This window comes from Vicugna pacos, chromosome 5, assembly GCF_048564905.1.
Source record: "Vicugna pacos chromosome 5, VicPac4, whole genome shotgun sequence".
NCBI lineage: Eukaryota > Metazoa > Chordata > Mammalia > Artiodactyla > Camelidae > Vicugna > Vicugna pacos.
Window position 1 is genome coordinate 35,979,523 of NC_132991.1, and position 16,482 is coordinate 35,996,004.

At 36.0% G+C, this 16,482-nt stretch overlaps 1 long non-coding RNA gene across 2 annotated transcripts in view; it reads left to right on the forward strand.

The window, feature by feature from the left end:
• Positions 1-6,920: 6,920 nt before the first annotated feature.
• Positions 6,921-16,482, forward strand: part of LOC140696599 (uncharacterized) — a 75,256-nt gene continuing 65,694 nt past the window's right edge. For both annotated transcript variants that reach the window (XR_012073096.1, XR_012073097.1), the window contains exon 1: positions 6,921-7,078. This is a non-coding gene — a long non-coding RNA (uncharacterized lncRNA). The remainder of the gene's footprint in view (positions 7,079-16,482) is intronic.

The window sequence follows — 16,482 nt, forward strand, 5'->3', positions numbered from 1 at the left end:
CTGATGCCAAACCATCATTGCTATCCTATGGGATTATTAAAATATGAGGACATATCAAACAAAAATTCACATGCCATATGTAAGTGTCAAAAACATTCTATAAGGCAGTGTTTCTGAGATTTCAGTCATTTGCCCTCCACCATCATGTCTTTTGCTCAATTTACTTACTACATATGTGTGATGTATTTAATATTTTCTTTAAGTTGACTTGCTTTTTTATTATTATTTTTTTAATTTTGAAAGGAAGCATTATAACCCGGAAATGGAAAACCAGCATTAAGTCTGATTTTAACTCTGTTCCTGAGGTAGGTATTTTTGCCATGAATAAAAATACATTTCAGAAATAAATACAGTAAGACCAAAACAATATTATTAAAATTTGACTGAAATTTCATTGCCTGCCTGCTGAATGTTCTAGGCGTCAATGAGATCTGTTCTTTTTTTGTTAAAAGGAGATATCAGCAAAGGTTAGAAAAGTATTAAATCTAAGACTTTCTCCTAATATAATCAGAGTTGAAAGAGTATTGAAAAGGAACTACATCTCTCAATATGAATTCAGTATTATATAATGTCACGATTCTCTACCACCTAAACCACCTTGAATGTTGGCAGAGGAAGGTGTCCCATACTTGGGAAATGTAGCAGGGAGAAAAGCATCCAGAATAGTTTTAAACTTTTATATATCTGTCAATTTCAACCACCTTATTTTCCCTGTCTACCCAAAAACTTAAAGCTATTTTGTGCTCTTTCTCCACCGAAATTTAAGAACACCAGACAAGAAGAATACTGATTATAGTAGGACCTGGGTTCCTCCATGCTATCCTCTAGCATAGATGGTACCAAATGGCAGACATTGGCTGCTGTGGAGTTTTGTTCCCTTTTTGGCTGTCCCAGAGATTTCTGTGAATGATCTGATAATCCTTAATAGATCCCTTTCTGCTTAAACCAGCTGTGGTGAATTCTGTTATTTGCAAGTAAGAATCTTGCAGATCATTAAGTAGAGTAGAATATCCCATATATTTATAGAGAGTGTTATCTTCTTCTTCATACTCTAGAATGCCAAAACAGCATATTAATCCTTGAGAGTGAAATTTTAAAACTTCAATTGGATGGAGTGGGGATGAGCCATGAAATAATTTAACAATTTTTTTTACAAGACCACTTATGAACAGCAGACATTTAACCATCTATGGAGCAGCAAGTTCATGGAATAAAATGGGAGGAGGAAGATATGTAAAAAAATACTCCTTTAGGTGGCCCTAATTCAAATTATGAATAGTAAGGGAGAAAGGTAAATTTCTACATGTGAAATAATGTGTCTAAGGACTGGGTTTTCCTTGGTAGATTATAAGGAAACATAAGATTACAGCTACACCATGTGTAGGATAATGTGAGATGGGACAATAACGTGAAGTGAAGTAGGAAAATTCATACACTCTAATGTATGTGGGTTGACTTTCACATTAATATCTTTCAGATAGGCTTAAATCATATAGACTGAGGGAGTGTCTATCTCCCTTATACATAGTGCCTTTTAGAAACAGAAGCTTAAGGAAAGAAGGAAAAGACCTTTTCTCTAACACATACCAGTGAGACACAGGCCCATATTATTCCAAATCATTAAAATTTTAAAGGAATTAACAAATCTAAATTATCTCTTTTTTGCTCCATTAAGACTTGTGTTATCTTTCTGAGTTGTTCCTCTTTGTAAGCAATAATCCCTTTGGAAAACTTCTGCAAAATGAAATCTCTGTTGCTGAAAAGTCATAAGTCATCTCCTTCAACCGTATAGCTCAAATTCCATAAGCGAAAGGATCAACATTCAGAGAGAAGATTGGAATCAACAATTTCATCTGTTTCTCTCTACCTAAAGCTCTCTGCAACAGATCAATATTCTGTTACCTGGGTATACCAAAGTATTAATCTAATGCCCTGTCTACTATAAGTGGATTGAGAAATTCTTTGCTCCAAGAGGCCTTTCTTTCTTAGACATTGTTATTTCTCTGTTAGTAAATGTCATGAGTTATAGAATGCTTTCTACTTTTTAGAGTATTTGTTATTCTTTAGCTCACTGATTCTCAAACTCATGGTGGGAAGCCCAATAAATATCTTGCTTTCTGATTTTACAGATTAGCAAATTGGGGTGGCTTGCCCTGTTTCACAGAGCAAACTAGTGATAAGATCAAGTCTAAATCCATTTCTAGCTCAAGGTCCATTCTCTTTCTCCAATACCACATTGAGTGGTCTAGAAATTAAAAAAAAAATTTTTTTTCTTTCTGTTACTTATGCTGCTTTTTTCCTCTTAAGGCTTTTTATAATACTGTTTTCCTGTCCCAAAGAAGCAGCAGTCACAGTAGTGAGGCTGGCATAAATATTGTATATGTCTTCCCAGTAGCTCTAGTCTTTGAGACAGAAAAAAAAAATTGTCCCCTTAGTGCTTTGACCAGTAAGCAAACTTTTATTTCCATGAAATTAAATAGTTTAGGATTCTTAGCATGCTGAAGCATGGCTGAAGAAGCCAACTTGATATTTCAATTAACTAGTTATTCCTCTCTAGAAAACCCAGTCATTAGTAAAGAGAAGACTGGAGGTCAGAAAGAGTTAATATTGCTTCCAAAGGTGAATTTATAACCTAGAAGTAATTTAGGCAGCAAGAGAAAATGTCTCACTTCAAAGATGGGAATGCTGAACCATGCATACAAATGTGACTGCTAACTTGTGTGTGACTCAAAATCAGCAACCATAGATTCCAGAGGCTAAAAAGAACCTTGAGAAGCCATCTGGTCCACCTCCACTTTTGCGTACTTAAAAGTTTTCTCTTAAGTTAAAAATGTGGTACCTGAAGCCCAGAGATGTAAGTGACCTGGTAGCAGAAAGGCTGGTCTGAGAGAAAAGATGCCTAGAATCCAAGTCTCTAGTTTCCCAGTTGTAATTCATTTCTCTTTGCTATGGACTCCATGTCTTGGCCAGCCCAATTTGTTTCTAGAATGAGGGAATGAACAACATAGCAAATTAGTTAAATGGTCAACTAAGAAAAGGCCTCAAGGATCCATTAGATTTAGCCATGTAGAGTGACCTTAATAGTTGGGGAACAGAATCCAGAACAGACAATTAAAGACAACTTGTTAAAGACAGTGCCTCTCAAGACAAAGGAAGAAAGAGGGTTGGAAGAGAATGCAGTGTCCAGGGAGGATACTCTGAGGTTTTGTTTTATTTTTTAAGGAACAAAAGAAAGAAGACTTCCTTTAAGATTGAAGAGTCTACAGTATTTTGAAATGATACTGGGAAGAATCCAGTAAAGAGAAAAATGAAAAAATTAAAGACATGAGAAACAGGATAAATTAAGAGTTCTTGAGAAAGTGGTCATGTGTAAGGTCCAGGGAACACAAGAAAGCACAGAAGAAAGGATGTGTAATGCATTGCAATAGGAGGGAACAAGGGGGATTTAAAAACCTCACAGGTGGAGCTGTAGATCTGGTGGGTAGTATATTCAGCAACTACTGTTTAAAGGCTTCTAATTTTTCAATGATATAGGAGGCAAAGTCATAAGCTGAGAGTAGGGAAGAACATCCTGCTGGGGAGTGGTAAAAGATATGGGCAAGAGTAGAAAATTTGGGGGTGGTTGTTGAAGAGGGTAGTAGAGGTGTTGCCTAGCAGTGTTGGGAACCCAGTTTAAGTTGGGGACCATGAATATATAGTGATAACCTCAATTGCCTGAGTATATGCAAGGAGAGAAGGTATGGTGGAGCTCCTCAAATTGCTTTTTTTAAAGGTGAATGTGATGGAAGGAAACAGTATGGGAAATTATAATACATAAAAAAGTGTTTGAAGTAGAACATGGATGTGAGCTGTAGAGAGAGGGAAGTGAAGGCAAGAGGAGTTTGATAGATTAAGAGAGAGTATAGTTATCGAAGTTTGGGAAATCCTGATGAAGTGAAAGAACACTGGCAGAGGATGTACTTTACCAAACAAGCTGGAAGTTTAGGAAGTTGTCAGAAAGGGGAACGTTCAAATCAGTAATTTCAGAGGTGGAGCAGTAGTGATGACAAGTTTCATAGTGTGACTGAGGAAGAAGGGGCTGGAATGGAATGGAGGAGAGAGACATTGGAAACGAGGAGTTCAAAGGCTTAAGAAACAAGAGGTTGAGTGGGTAGCCTATGTGAAGGTAGACTTTGAGGAGATGAAGCGAAACTGTAGGTTTTCAGTGAGTAAGGATAAAGGAGGATGATCTGAGTATCATGGGAACAGGTGTGTGTTTGTTTGTTAGCAAAGGAGTGAAGTTGTAGTCTGGGGCAGAAAGGTATCAATGTAGTAAAGGCACTGAGGGAGAGAGCACTGGGTTTACCTCCTAACCCTGATGGAGGTGGTTTGTGAGAAGACAAGAAGTCTCAACCTGAGAGGAATCTCAGAAGGACAGTCAGGTTTTAAAGAAGATAGAAATATATCAAGGAGACTGAGATATGGGACAAGTTTTTATCATAAGGGGCTACTTGAGAGGACACAGTGAAAGGGGTTCAGATGGAGAGGAAGATAAGCGGGGTCAGAGGGGAAACCCATCAAGGTCCAGTGCAGACGAGGTTCTCTTATGGCTCCCTACCGGGAGCAGTTGACTAAGCCCTGCTCAGCAGCACTGGGCTCAGTCCCTATTTATCTCTGCTTCCTTCTCCATGTATTTGTAGCAATTACTTCATTCTTTCTTTATGTCAAATATTCCCCAAGAGAGGATCTTTCGGTTAGTTTCCGTCAGTCTGCATGGGCGGAGCTTTCAGGTCTGAGCACACCCACTGGCCAGGAGCCCATCCCCGGTTTCAGCCTGCAGAGTGCATGGTCACATGTACAAGCATGGGAGGTTATTTGACTTGAATCCCCTAGAAAGAAACTGAGGAACTGGAATCCTCACATTTTGTTGATGGGGTGTGAAAGATGGAAGAGCCCTTTTGAAAAACATTTTGGTAGTTTCTTAAAAAGTTAAATATAAAATTATCACACAATGCAATAGTTCTATTTCTAGGTACCTACCCAAAAGAAATGAAAATATGTTTACACAAAGACTTGCACGTGAATGTTCACAGTAGCATTATTTATAGTAGTCAAAAACTGGAAACAATCTATATGTCCATCGTCTGATGAATAGAGAAACAAAATGTGGTATATCTATATAATGAAATATGACTTAGCAGTGAAAAGGAACAAACTACTGGTCCATGCAACAAGAGTGAACCTCAGAAACATTATAAATCAAAGAACCATACACCAGAAATTGACACAACATTATAAACTGACTATATTTCAATAAATATATATACCAAAAAAATTGTAACATTAAAAAAAGAAATAAACCAGATATAAAAGACTATATATTTGATTATTCTACTTATATGAAGTTTCTAGAAAAGGTGAATCTATAGAGACAAAAAGCAGATCTATGATTGCCTGAGAGTGGGAGTGGGGATTGACTGCAAGTGTGTAGGAGGGAGCTTTCTAATGTGATGGAAATGTTCTAAAAGTGGATTGTGATGATGGTTGCACAACTGTATAAAGTTATTAGAGATCATTTATCTATATACTTAAAATGGGTAAATTTTACAGTATGTAAATTATACCTTAAGTAAAACTATTTTTTAAAATTTTTAGAATTTGTTTTAAAGGGTAAAAGATTTGAAGAGACAATTCATCAAAAAAGATACATAGGTGGCATTTAAATATATGAAAAATGCTCAGCATCATTAGTCATTAAGGAAATGCAAACCAAAACCACACAGGCCCATTGGAATGGCTTCGTTAAAAGACAAACAGTACCAAATGTAGTTGAGAAAGAACAGCAACTAGAACTTTTATACACTGCTGATGGGAATTAATGGCTCAGTCATTTTGGAAAGCAGTTCAGTAATTTCTTAAAAAGTTACACATAACATCTAGTGTACAATTCAACTTTCCCATTCCTTTGTATATACCCAAGAGAAACAAAAACGTAACATCCACACAAAAACTTGTCCACAAGTGTTCATAACAGCTTTGATTTTAATAGCCATAAGTGGGAACCATCCAAATATCCTGCAGTTAAGTGAAAGAATAAACAAATTATAGTATATCCATACAATGGAATATCTCAGCAATGGAAAAAAAAAAGACCTGTGGATGCAGACAATATATTTATGTGAATAAATCACAAAAGAGTTATGCTGAGACCCACAATAAATAGACAATAAAGGAGTACACACAGTATAACACCATTCCTATGAAAGCAGATCATTGTTTGCGTGAAATAGGGGTGGGAGATTAGCATGTGAAGGAAGAGATTACAAAAGGTTACATGGAAACTTCTGAGAGTGATGGGTACATTCATTATTTTGATTTTGATGATGGTTTTGTAGACGTAGTAATATTTTTAAACTCTTCAAATAGTTCGTTTAAATATATGAGGGTTGGTTTTTTTTTTTTTTGCATCAGTTATACCTCAAAACACTTATTTTAAAAGTACCAACCACCACTACCTTCCCCTTCCACAGCAGCGTCAGTATGTCATAAGGGAAAAGGGAAGGGTCCCTCGTCAAAGAGTCCTCTGCCCGAGTATTACTACAATACCTAAAAATCCACCATTGACTTTTTCATTCCCTCTGAGATCATGGCTGTCTCTCAAGGCAGGATTTTTCAAGCACAATTTGAAACCTAACTTGAACTATCTTAAATTAAAAGAGGAATTTTATTGACCAAACCAAAGACAGAATGGACTTGGGAATGGCCTCAGGAGTACATCCTGCACTCCGCTGCAGTCACTTACTGCCCCATTCCCTCTCACTCTCCCAGTCGCTCTCACTCTCTCAGTCTCTCTCTCTCTCTCTCACTTTTCTCTCTAAAATTCTGGAATGTACTGGTTTGGCTCTATTCTCTCAGACTGGCTGTCCCCAAGAGACCAGAACAATGGCCCCACTCAGCTCCAGCTTACCTTCTTAAAGGTTCACAGCCAAAGAAGAAAGGGGGCTTTCCTCACAAATCCAGCTCTTAAAAACAAAAACAAAAACCCAGCTTGGATTCCAGGCTTGTTCTAATGAGTGGGTAGGCTCACTATGATTGGGAGGTTAGTACTTGAAAATTTTTTACTGTATACCTGAGGCGGTTGGGAGTAATGGGAGGGTGAGTAAAAGTGAAGAGCTATATGCAGCAAATTTTCTATCTTGCCTTGCACCAGCCTGGATCCCAATCTCTGGCAAGATCAAAAACTGTTGTTTACTTGTTCTGTTTTGTTTTGGCTGGCTGTGGCACCAGGCATGGCTTCCTTTCTCAGAACTGCCTTAACAAGTAGGTGACACTGCCGATAGAGCCCTTGAGATCACCTCCCTGCACATCTAGAACTGTCTTAGGGCATTCTGGTCTTCTCACCTCAAAAACAGAAAACTACAGTAATGCTGATCCTTCTCAGCTTCCCACAAAACAGTGATTGTGATTTTTCATCTTCCAAAGAGATGTCTCATACTCTCCCCATTAAAGAAGCCAAGGGTGGTTGCTTGCAAAATGACTCAGGAAGGAAGTGAGTGTTGGCAGAGGCCGCTGGCTTTTTTGTCCTAGGAGTAGGTTCCCTTCCCCAGAGAAGGAGGTCAGTTCAATCTACTCATGTGGGTGAAGAACTAGTTAACAAATAGTTGGACGTACCCAGGCTGCATTGCCTAATAACAGTGAAAATGATGCAACCTAGTATCGTGTTACTAACAAGTATTGAGTTAGCAATGGGAAACTATTTAGGAAAATGCAAAAGTACAAAGATTTTTCATTTGACAGATGTCAAAACTTTTACATTTCAAGTTCTATTTGGTTTGGACAAGAGTCAAGTTGGAAATTGATGCTTTTTAAAATTTTTAATTTTATCCCATATTGCCATTAGAAGCACAAAAACTCCAACAATAATCTTTTCATATTTTATTTTAAAATATGCTTATTTACCTCCTAAAACAGTCATGAAAATGAAAGCCATTCCTGCCCTTGTCTAACCCCCCACTTCCAAAAGGACATTCTTTGTAAATTATTTTTCACTATTTTGAATTCACTTCAAAGAGTCTGGCTAATATTTAAAAGGTTTTTTCCAAAGTCTTAGACATTACCACATGCATAATTTTGATCTTCCCATAAGCATTACTATTGCAGGCCCATTGGGAATTCTGTTGGAAGATTTCAAGTTTCTCTTGTTCCATATCTACTGACATTTCTCAAAAACATCACACACACACACACACACACACACACACGAATTCCTGGCATAGCTATATAATTTCTAAACCTTGCAGCATTGAAAAGTACATTGCAAAATTTGGCTTTTAAAGCTTTAATGTTATCTAAACCACTATACCTGCAAAGGAGTGAATGGATGTAATTTACAAATGTAATAGAAAGATTTCCAGGAGAGTCATACATCTTTCCCAAATTCATAGACCGCCGCGGAGCCAGTACAAGCCTGAATTGTTTATTTGTTTTTGCTGTCATCATTATTGTTATCAGAAGAAAATATAGTTTTTAAATTTTTAGATAGTTTTATTTTCACCAAAGTCATATATCAAATAGTACTAAAAGACTGACAAGGAAAAAAAACAATCCCTTTCTTCAGTTCCCACACTTCCTAACTTCCCAGCTCAATTCAGGAGAGGCAGCCACTTTGTATTCTCTCAGCTATTCCATCAGAGAGTTACCTTCTTATTTCCAAATAATTGCATACTGCTACTCCTCAATTTTTTTTATTTTAGGCATTAACTTCCTCTTATTATAATCAGGATTTAACTCTCTTAACTGAATATGCAAATATTATTTCTTAAATTTTTTTTCCAAAAAACATCGTAATATCTTTCAACAGTTTATCTTGTTTCTGTTTTGTTTTCTTTTGTTTTTCCAAGTGACCTCTCTTATCAGATGTTCCTTTTCCTGGTGGCCTCCTCCTGGCACCCTCTGTCCTCTGGATGCATTTTGGACCTTTTGCTCCCTCTGCCTGCTGTTCAGCTGTCATCCTGAAACATCTCTTTCCTGTTCTCTTAAGTTTGATACACTGCTTTCTGGATCCCATGTCTCCCTCTTGCTTACTTTAGTACTTCTTTTAATTGGAACCTACCCAACTTCTCAAGAAAGGGATATGGGAAGTAAATTCTCTGAGTCTTAAAGTGTCAGGAAGTGTCCTTTGCTGCCCTCATACTTTATTAATAAGCTGGCTGGCTGTCGCATTCCAAGTTGAAGATCATGTTCTCTCAGGTTTTTGAAGTCTTTGCTCCATTATTGGCTAACATCCAGAGGTGGTGTTGTGAGGTCTAATTTGAATTTATTCTGCAAATATGTATTGATTGTCTGCAAAGTAACCAGCACTGCTGGAAATACAACACTGTGAAAGGAAACATCTCCCACCTTCATGGAGCTGACATTTCAGTGTTGAAAACAGAACCACCCACCCCTCTACACACACAAAAAACCAAGTAATACATAAATGAGATATTACAGATTATGAAAAGTCTGTGGAGAAAGTAAGATGGTATAAAGAGGTGGGAGTAGAGGTGCTGCTTTATGACAGTGGTCAGGGGAGGCTGGACTAGGGAGGCGCCATTTATGCTGAAAACAGGACTGTGACTGAAGGGTCTAGAAGTGGGTTAGTTAATTTGAAGTGGCCATGGTCACTGGACCCTGTTGAAAAGTAGTAAGAGGTGAGTAGGTCTGCTCCTGGTCTTAACCACATGAAGATTCTTACAGAATGTGAGGTTTTTCTTCATTGCATCAGAAAGCCACTGGAATGTTTTAAAATAAGGTAATAAAGCCGTCTGATTTAAGTTTTTCAAAAATCATTGCACTATATGAAAACTCTAAGAACAGAAGCAAAGAGACCAGTCATGAGGCTGTTTATTGCTCTAGTCTCCAGAAAAGGTGACAGTGGCTTGGGATGTGGGTATAGCAGTGGACGTATGAGCAGTGACCAGATTGGGGATGTATTTGAGGCACAAATCCAACAGGAAATTGGCAAACGGGCTGAGGGCCTTCAACTGCAAGTGTAATATTTATTTCTTTAAGAAATACATGCCAAGAGAATAGGCGAAAATGTTAATATATTTGTTAAGTCTGGGTTGCATGTGTTCATTGTATTCTCTGCAATTCCCTATTACCTATTTCATTTTCCCCCCTTCTTAATCATGGTATTAAAGAGCTAGCAAGAGCACCACGTTTGTGGAAAAGGCCTGCAGGCTTGTAACTTCCCTGCTAGGTGACTGAACAGAGGTCAGTACAGGCAGGTCTGCAGACTTTCAGCTGACCCTCTGCTCAGCCCTGCATCTCCTTTGTGAGCCCCAAGCCTCTTTCAGGATGTCTTGACTAGGGACAGACACAAATTTTGTGGAGCCTGAAGGTTTTACATGTGGGTCTTGAATGAAAAGAAGACCAAATTATGAATCCAGATTTAGTATGAAAGTATTTATAATGAGAAAAAGTTACAACAAATAGTACATTTGAAAAAGCTGACAAATTCTACAAATATCGCAAAATCTGAGAAAGAAATGATAGTTTTTATTAATTCACCGTGTAATACTTTTTCTCCTACATTTTTGCTAGACTCTTTGCCTTTTCATATAATAATCATACAATATCATTTCTGTACAGAGGCTGGGAAAATGATTCCTCTAACTGAAAATTTTTTTAAAAATATTGATAGCTGAGGGATGCTAATTTTTTAAAAAATATTGATAGCTTCACAATTCATTGGTGATGTCATGTAAATCCAGATTCCTGGCAAATTTGGAGAACCACCTATTATAATACACATAAGCTGAGAAATTTCAGGGCATTTCAAGGTGTCTTGTGTAATGAGTAGTCTGTAAAAATCTTTAAATTGATGCATTCATTAATGAGCTTGTCATTAGCATCTGCATCATGGTGGCATATTATGAATTCCATGTTATCTTTATAATGTCAATAATTCATGTAAAAGAGCCAGAAATTAAATTTTTCCAATGTGTTCACATGGTTCTCATCCAAAAGCCATTATTTCTATTTAAATTTTCTTCTCTCTGTCTCAATGAATTATTGCCTTAGTATAACCTGAAAATTACTTGCTTCAAGTTGCTTCTTTATCTCAGAATAATTTCTACCAATGTCAGTCATCATTGTTATTATTTTTGTTTCATACTCCTTTAAATGTCTATCTAAATTTTCTTTCAGTTTCTAAATAAATACCCATACTACATATTTGGTCTTATTCTCTAATGTATATGAGTTTCGACACTGGAGCCACTTGTTTTAGACCATTTTACCTTGAAGGCAGTCTGGTGCATTGGGATACCTAAATTGTGTGACTTCACACAAACATACTTGCTGTGTGGATGTGTTTGTGTTCACACATACAGGTATTCTGACTTATTCTATTTTGTGTAATTCACATAAAAATATGTGTGGTACATTTATAATTGTACACATTGCATTATCAAATATGTTTCTGATTAGACAGAATTTCCATTTTGATCAGACATTGATGGGAACCAAATCTTTTACTTACTATTTATAATTCTGATGTTTGGAAGAATTTTCCATAGACTAACTTGTTTATTCTCCATTATTTATTATTTCTTGTGCTGGGAACTTTAGGACACATTCATACCATTGTGTGACTTTTGTCCCTGCATCTTTGGGCCATAAATGCAGATTTAGTTGGTATGCTGGTTTGTAGCTGGTACAATGGATAGCCCCTTCTATACTGGAACAACTAACACTTTAACTATACACAGAAATGCTTGCAAACCAAATGAACATATCTCAGTGAATCCAAGTTAAATGCCTATCCAACTCAATTTTCCCATAGACATATGCCAGAAATGCCTGTAGCCACTCCAAAGTTGTCTGAAATGAAAGAAGAGTGTAATGGAGAGGAACTTAAATTGGAAAGAGATAGCAGTCTTCAATAATTGTAGTTAAAATATTTTAGTTTTGCAAAGTTTAAAAAATATACATGGCCATGTGAACACATTGCAGGGCTTCTTCCAGACCCTCTCTCTTAGAAGGGGCCCACACAGATAAGGAACTTTGAAGTTAAAGCTTTATTACCTTCCCAGTAAATCTGCCCCTGCTCTAGAGGATAAAGCTCTGGTATCTTTCTGTGTGGAGAGGGTGGGAGTGCATAAGAGAGCATCGATCTTATGTTCTGTGCAGGGGGACTGGTGTCAGGGGTGATGGTCTACTCATATAGTCTTTAACTCAGCTCCCATTTGCTCCATCTAGGGCCTCATCTTCTCCTCTGGTGCCTCCAAAGACTAACCTTCCCACTGGTTCTGCAGCACCAATCCATCTTCTTCATTCAGCCATCCTCTATGTTAGCACTATAAATCATGGCTCCTCTGCCTGCTCAGTCAGCTACCATGCTTCCATCTACTCCTTGACTGCTTTAAATCTCTCATGCACCCTGGGTGCTTCAGCAGGTGATAGGCTGCTCTAACAGGACTTAGGATCCCAGGCTGACCAAGCAGAATTGTTTATAGCCTAGTCCTAGAAGTCAGCAATTTTGTTCTGTTATGAATAGACATAATTAAATTGGTATAGATGAACTAGGTTACATAATGGATTAGGTTAGTATGTATGAACTAGAGGGAAAAGAGAGTAATTTGCAATCCCATTGCAAAATAATAAATTGAGAGTTTGAGATTTGCAGATATTAACTACTATGTATAAAATAGATAAACAAGTTTATACTGTTCAGTGTGGTTTACATTCCTACTAACAGAGCATATATAAGCAATATAAAAGGAATAAAAACTGTTTTTATAAAACAGAACACATTCCTCTGTGCCATATGATAGTCCAATCAGAAATATGAACTGAGAGAGAAAAGGAGTCCAGAATAAACTGAAGAAATGATGCTTAAAAAATTTAAATGTATATTGGAAGGGATAAATTGGGAGTTTGAGATTTGCAGATACTACCCACTATATATAAAATAGATTAAAAAAAAGCTTTGTTCTGTATACACAGGGAACTATATTCAATATCTTGTAGTAACCTATAATGAAAAATAATGTGAAAACAAATATATTTTTATATATGTATGCCTGAACTATTATGCTATACACCAGAAAATTATACACTGTAAACTGACTACTTCAATAAAAATAAATAAATAAAACAAAGTAAATTAAAAACAAAAATTCAACTTCATTAATGTTAAGTCTTCCTTTTTCTTAATCTTATGGGTTTATACTTTTCTTACTCCTTTTTTCCTTCCAGTTTTATTGAGATATAATTGACACACAGCACTGTATAAATTTAAGGTATACAGCATAATGATTTGAGTTACATATATCATGAAATGATTACCACAATCAATTTGGTGAACATCCATCATCTCATATAGATACAAAATTAAAGAAATAGAAAATGTTTTCTTGTGATGAGAGCTCTTAGGATTTGCTCTCTTAATTACTTTCATGTATAATATACAGCAGTGTTAATTATGTTTATTATGTTGTATATTACATCCCTAGAACTTACTTATCTATAAATAAGTTTGTACCTTTTGACTGCCTTCATCCAGTTTCCTGGCAGTCTCTCTGCCACCCGACTTCTGGTAACCACAAATCTGATCTTTTTCTATGCATTTGTTTGTTTTTGAAGTATAATTGACCTACAATAGTGTGTTATTCCTGTTACACAACATAGTGATTCAAACTTCTGTACATTTCAAAATGATCACTATGATAAGTACCATCTGTCACCATACAAAAATATTACATAATTATTGACTATATTCCCCACACTGTACATTTCATACACATGACTCATTATTTTGCAACTAGAATTTTGTACCTCTTAATCTCCCTGACGTATCTCTCCTCCCACTCATCTCCCCTCTGGCAACTACCTGTTTGTTCTGTGTATCTGTGAATCTATTTCTGTTTTGTTATGTTGCTCATTTGTTTTAGTTTTTAGATTCCACATATAAGTGAAATCATACAGCATTTGTCCTATACAGTATTTGTCCTCTGTCTGACTTATTTCACTTAGCGTAATACCCTCTAGGTCCACCAATGTTGTCACAAATGGCAAGATTTCATTATTCTTTATGGCTGAGTAATATTCCATTGTATATTCATACACCACATCTTCTTTACCCACTCATCTGTTGATGGACACTTATGTTGCTTCCATATCTTGGTTATTATAAATAATACTATATAAACGTAGGGTACATATATCTTTTCTAATTAGTGTTCTTGTTTTCTTTAGATAAATACCCAAGAGTAGAATTGCTGGAACATATGATAGTTCTATTTTTAGTTTTTTCAGGAGTCTCCATAGTGGCTGTACCAATTTACATTCCTACCAACAGGGCATGAGGGTTCCCTTTTCTCCACATCTTCTTCAACATAGGTTATTTCTTGTCTTTTTGATAGTAGCCATTCTGACAGGTGCAAAATGATATTTCATTGTGTTTTTGATTTGCATTTCCCTCATGATTAATGATGGTGAGCAACTTTTCATGTATCTGTTGGCTGTCTGTTTACCTTCTTTGGAAAAATGTCTATTCAGGTCTTTTGCCTATTTTTCAATTGGGTTGCTTGGAGTTTTTTTTTACATTGTGTTATGTCAGTTCTTTGTCTATTTTGGATACTAACCACTTATTGAATATATTATTTGCAAATAATCTTCTCCCATTCAGTAGGTGGTCTTTTTGTTTTGAAAGGTTTCTTCATTGTGCAAAAGCTTTTTAGTTTGATGTAACCCCCCATTTGCTTATTCTTGCTTTTCCCTTGCCTTAGGAGACATAATCAAAAAATATTATGAAGATGCATATCAAAGAGCATACTGCCTATGTTTTCTTTTATAAGTTTTATAGTTTCAGGTCTCACATTGAAGTCTTTAATCCATTTTGAATTTCTTTTTGTGCATGATATGAGGAGTAGTCCAGTTTGATTCTTTTGCATGTAGTTGTCCAGCTTTCCCAATATTATTTATTGGAGAGGCTATCTTTTCCCCATTGTATATTTTTGACTCCTTTGTCATACATTAATTGCCCATATAAGCATGGGTTCCTTTCTGGGCTCTCTACTCTGTTCCATTGATCTATGTGTCTGTTTTGGTGCCAGTACAATGCTGTTTTGATGACTATGACTTTGTAATATAGTTTGAAATCAGGAAACATGATACCTCCAGCTTTGTTTTTCTTTCTCAAGATTGTTTTGGCTATATGAGATCTTTTTGTGCTTCAATACAAATTTTAGAATTATGTGTTCTACTTCTGTAAAATATGCTTTTGGTATTTTGATAGGACTGGTGTTGAATCTATAGGTTGCCTTGGGTAGTATGGTCATTTTATCAATAATCAATTCTTCCATTCCATGAGCATGGTGTATCTTTCCACCTGTTTGTGACATCTTCAGTTTCTTTCATTGTCTTGTAATTTTCCAAGTACATGTCTTTCATTTCCTTAATTAGATTTATTCTTAAGTATTTTATTCTTTTTGATGTAATTGTAAGTGGGATTGTTTTCTTAATTTCTCTTTCTAATAGTTCGTTGTTAATATATAAAAATGCAACAGGTTTTTGTATATTAATTTTGTATCCTGCAACTTTACTGAATTCATTGATGAGTTCTGGCAGTTTTTGGTAGCATCTTTAGGATTTCCTATGTATAGTATCTTATCATCTTCAAAAGTAGTAGTTTTATTTCTTCCTTTCCAATTTGGATTTGCAAACTTCTTTTTCTTCTCTTATTGCTGTGGCTAGAAACTTCAATACTATATTGGATAAAAGTAGTGAGAGTGGACAGCCTTGTCTTATTCTTGATCTAGGAGAAAATGCATTCAGCTTTTTACCATTGAGTATGATGTTAGCTTGTCATATATGGCCTTTATTATGTTGAAGTATTTTCCCTTCAGACCCATTTTGTGGGGAGTTTTTGTTTATCATAAATGTTGAATTTTGTCAAAAGCTTGTTCTGCATCTATTGAGATCATGCAATTTTTATTCTTCAGTTTGTTAATGTGGTTTATCACATTGATTGATTTGTGGATATTAAACCATCCTTGCACCTCTAGGATAAATCCCATTTGATAATTGCATATCATCCTTTTAATGTATTGTTGAGTTCAGTTTGCTAATATTTTGTTGTGGATTTTTGCATTTATGTTCATCTGTGATATTGGCCTATAATTTCTCTTTTTTTTGTCTGGTTTTGGTTTTAGGGTGATGCTGGTCTCATTGAATGAGTTTGGAAGCATTCCTTCCTCTGAAATTTTTGGAATAGTTTAAGAATAGGTGTTAACTCTTCTCTAAATGTTTGGTAGAATTCACCTATGAAGCTGTCTGGTCCTGGATTTTTGTTTGTTGGAAGTTTTGTGTATGTGTGTGTGTGTATTTTTAATTACTAATTCCATGTCATTACTGGTAATTTACCTGCTTATATTTTCTATTTCTTATCTGGGGATTTTGTACATTTCAAAGAATTTGTCCATTTCTTCTAGGTTGTCCATTTTATTAGTGTAT